Source organism: Xenopus laevis, chromosome 8L (assembly GCF_017654675.1).
Source record: "Xenopus laevis strain J_2021 chromosome 8L, Xenopus_laevis_v10.1, whole genome shotgun sequence".
Lineage (NCBI taxonomy): Eukaryota > Metazoa > Chordata > Amphibia > Anura > Pipidae > Xenopus > Xenopus laevis.
In genome coordinates this window covers 11329952-11334958 of record NC_054385.1, presented here as the reverse complement: position 1 = coordinate 11334958, position 5007 = coordinate 11329952, and positions in this window count along the sequence as shown.

Genomic DNA, 5007 nt, shown 5'->3' with positions numbered 1-5007 from the left:
TTGTATATTTTCTGAAAGATGTTTGATGTGCTATTGCCTTATCTATGAGAATAAAAGGGGTTTGCAGTTATTAGCAATGGGTGTTAGAGCTTAGTGTTGCTCAGCTACAACACTAAACACAACCATTTACATCAGGGATCCCCCCAACCTTTTGAACCCATGAGAAATATTTAGAAGTAAAAGGAGTTGGAGAGGAACGCAAGAAAGAAAATGTTCTTGGGGTGCCAAATAAGTGCTGTGATTGGCTATTTGGTAGCCCCTATGTGGATTGTCAACCTACATTGAGGCTCTGTTTGGCAGGACACCTGATTTTCATGCAACCAAAGCTTGCCTCCAAGCCTGAAATTCAAAAAGAAGCACCTGCTTTGAGGCTACTGGGAGCAACATCCAAGGGGTTGGAGAGCAACATGTTACTCACAAGCTACTGGTAGGGCATCACTGATCTACAGCAACATTAACCACAAAATATGGGGTCAATAACTAACACATGTGTATTGGGCAAGTTTGAACCAAATTATCATGATTTTTACCCAGGGTTGGACTGGGCCAGTGGGACACTGGGGAAAAAAATAGTAGGCTTCGGCCCTCTTGGGCCGCCGTTCCAGACCTGGAAAGTATATTGAGAGAAAATGTTATGTAGGAAAAGATCACTCATTTATATGGACAGTATGCATTAATATCCCATGACACAATTGTGGCGGACACAACTTGGAGCACGGCCCAAAATGTTGCATTATGGGTAAAAGCAGTGTTGAACTTGGGGGGTACAGGGCCCACCACTGCCTGCTGAGAACCCCCCCCCCCAGACTCCATGCCCCAGTCCCAAGCCCCCTCTGGTCCCCCCCTTTTTTTTATCTGGGGGGATGAAGGTACGGGTGTAGTGCCCAGGGCTGACAGGAGGTCTGGGTCAGAGGGGGCCCACAAGGGATGGGCCTACTGGGTTTTTTCCCAGTGTCCCAACAGCCCAGTCCAACCCTGGGTAAAAATCATGATAATTTGCATCCAAAATTGCCCAATGTACATGTGTTGGTTATTGACCCCCAATTTTCTTTCACCAACCTTTGATTTTTATTTGTAGCTACCTTGGTCTGGACTATGTAACCCAAGTCCCCTGAAAGAGTCAAAACAGACAAATAAAGACACACAGACGCTCCATAGAATATCCCAGCATAGGTATTTCCCTGTACTAAGCACATTTGGGAAAATGTCAGTGAATAGGATCCCTTTAGCAATGCAGAAAAACAGGAAATGTTCAGGATGTCTTTTACATCATCGGAATGCACCGTGATTTATAAATCTCCCAGTGACCTCTCTCTTAATTAAGGCAACACATTAGAATGTGGCCAGAAGGAGGAGAGGCAGTCATCTGCAAGGCCTTATTTATGCCCATTTCTGCACTCACAACTGCCCAATCAACCGCACAATGACGCATTTTACCGTCATTGCTGCTTGTCAGAGCCATGTGCATAAGATGGATATGAGCATATGACCATGGCATGATCTGTACTCCCTGTAGTTCCTCCACAGCTTCATTCCCAGGCTCCCTGTCTTCTTAATCTTCTACAGGTTGGTAGGGTTCAAGCTGATGTCCTGGCTACAGGAATGCCATAAGAAATAATTGGACCCTATACTAAATAATATAGATGGTCCAACATCCTCAGGAGCCCCCTGGGCAATGAGACCTGTCAACTAAGTAGAAGGAGGTCCTGCTCCAACACTTTAATGAATGTAGTTTTGACGATCCAAAGTCTGGGCCCCCTACTCCCATGTGGCTTTTACAGGACTCCCCCCCCCGTTGGTGGCCTTGGGAGTGGGTCACCGACCAAACTAATCACAAGACCCATCTAGAGTTGGCGCCTTTCAAAAATAATTTTACCAGCTGGGCTGTGGTGGGTGGGTGGTGAGACAAGGGGGCAGCGATGTAAAGGGGCAGAGTAATGACACAAGAGCGTGTGACGATGATGTGATTCTGGATGGATCAGGGAAGGTGTAAGATAGACTTAGGGGTTTAAATAGGTATTACACGTTTCATAAAAATAACATAAACTGGTCCTGGTCTTGCCACCCTATGCCGTCAAAATACCAGCTGGGTGACAAACCCAGTTCAAACCCCATGATAACCTTTAATTCCCATTAACTCAATGACACCATCTCTGATATTATCAGAGGGGTGGTTGAGTGCAGGTATTCAGTGTAGTCCCCTGGAAAAGGGGCAAGTGCCAGGGCAGTATTTTTTACATAGTCACCCGAGGGTATGTGCCTCGGGCACCAGCCCTATGGGTGACAATTGGGTCCCTATAATAGAAAAACAAATCTAGATTTCTTGAAATCCCCACTGGGCATGTGTCTAAATCTTTCAGCAGAGCTAATGGGGTATAGGGGTACCCCTCTTTTATCCGCCTGTTAGGAAATCCCATGGCTACAATTGGGACTATATATATATATATATATATATATATATATATATATATATATATATATATATATATATATATATATAACACACACCATTTCCATTTGTGGCTGCAGCTCTTAGCGGAACTCGATGTGCTCCGGTCCGGCTGAATACATCAATAGAAATTAGGCCAATTTAATGAAATACTGTACAGGATAATAGATAGAATTGATACAGAACTCCGCTTCTTTGAAATAAATTGTAACAGAGCCGCCAGCAGCCCCGGAATTTAAAGAACATGGAATAATTCAAACAGATTTAACCCCCGGTGGTTATCTAATCATCTCACCTTTGTACAAGCAGAGACTCATTTTAAACTCCAGGCCAGTAATGGTTCTCCGAGGGCCGGTTAGAGAACTGTCAATACAGCTTATTCTCTTTATTAATCTTGCTAGAAAATGGGAAATATACAGTATAAATAAGCTGGATTTACTGCCCATTTTACCCCTTTGAGAGCGCAATTGAATGCATTAAACATTCCTTATAGTCGTATTTATACATATGGGTGAGAACTACAATATAGATTAACGAGGGTAATGGTAATTATGTACATTCCTTTTCTATAAAAGGTTGCTCACCTTTAGAGTGATATTCTCAGAGTATATAATTGGTTTTCATTTTTTATTATCTGTGTTTTTATTTAGCTATTTAGCTTTTTATTCGGCAGCTCTCCAGTTTGCCATTTCAGCAATCTGATTGCTAGGGTCCAATCACCCTAGTAACCATGCATTGATTTGAATAAAAGACTGGGATAGGAATAGGAGAGGGCCTGAATAGAAAGATGAATAATAAAAAAGTCGCAATAACAATAACTTTGTAGCTTTACAGAGCATTTCTCTTTTAGATGGGGGCAGTGATCCCAATTTGAAAGCTGATAAAAGTCAGAAAATAATTAAATTATAACAAAGACCAACTGAAAAGATGCTTAAGCTGGCCATAGACGCAAAGATCCGATCGTACGAATCCTGGATTCGTACGATTTTCGGACCATGTGTGGAGAGTCCCGACATTTTTCGTCCGTCGGAGATCGGTCGTTTGGTCGATCGGACAGGTTAGAAAATTTCTGTCGGCTGCCGATAATATCTCTGCGTGTATTGCCGATCGTACGATTTTCAGTGGGAGACTGTCACTAGTGTTGTCAGACATAAGTATCGTACGATTGCTGTCAGGGGCAGAACATTGGGTGATCTGTTCTTATTTGATCGGAATGGTAAAGACTTTGATCTGAATGGTTAGTGGAGGGTCGGGAGATGGGAAAGTCCGATCGTACGTTGATTCGTACGATCGGATCTTTGCGTCTATGGCCAGCTTAGAATTGGCCATTCTAAAACATACTAAAAGTTAACGTAAAGGTGAGCCGTTAAACTGGCCATAAATGGTAAAATCTGTTTGGCATGGTTCATTGTACTCACCTTTTAAAGATAAACCAGGGAGCACTGGGTGGGTGGGCTAGTGATGGAGGTGGGGCTAATATGTTTGGCCTCAATGCCAACAATCAGATTATAAAGGAGGCCTATGGAGACCTGTTGTTTATAAAACCTGCCCCATTAATATCAATGGGGCACGACCTCCAAAAGGCACGCGGACAGCTTGGTTTTCAGATGGGCCGTCCAAATGAAAACTGGCAGTTTTCCGAAGCCAAGTCATCCAACCAGGGAGCATTGGGTGGGTGGGCTAGTGATGGAGGGGGTGGGGAAATTATTTAGGGGTGGGACTAGTATGTTTGGCATCTTTGAATACAATCAGATTATAAAGGAGGCCTATGGAGACCTGTTGGTGATGGTGGCAGTCCTCATCCAACGGGTTTATCAAACCTGCTCCATTAATATCAATGGGACAGGACCTCCAAAGGGCCTGAACCTGGTTTTCAAATGGACTGTCCAATTGAAAACTGACAGTTTTCCAACAACTGGCAGATTGCCATGTCACCGATCCGCAAAACATCAGACCGCCCCTCACCCAGACCCCAAAAGCTGACAAAGATGGCAACCCTACCATACACGGGTCCGGAGGTGCCAACTCAGTAGCTGTGCTGTGAATTCCCCTATCCTTACTGTTAATAAATGTAATGGCATATTCCCATCCATACATCTCCAGAAGACAGTATGCATTCATTGCGCAGCTGTATTTGCAATGGAGTCAACAAAAGCAAGTCGTGTTGTGACAGTGTCTGATTTTAGGGGGAATAGGAACAATGTACTCACCAGGCTCTAATTACTCAGTGGGATACTAAAGATTCCGTATCTTACAACCAACTTATTTGGTGGGGAAGGGGGGAGAAAGGATGGAGAAGCTGACAGGCAATAAAAGCTGTTCGACTCCTCCGATGTTCCTTAACTGCTTTATATCAAAGTCTCAAGCAATTTGATGAAGCGACTTTCAGGCATTAAGAAAATTTCAGATTTTTTTTTTACTGTCTTTAAAAGCATAATTATGACAAAAATCCCTCTAGGTCTTTCTAAGTATTTATCTACCCAAAAACTATAACACTGTAGCTTGTTGCATGCACAGTTGTCTTTATGGGACCTATTATCGAGAATGCTCAGGACCAG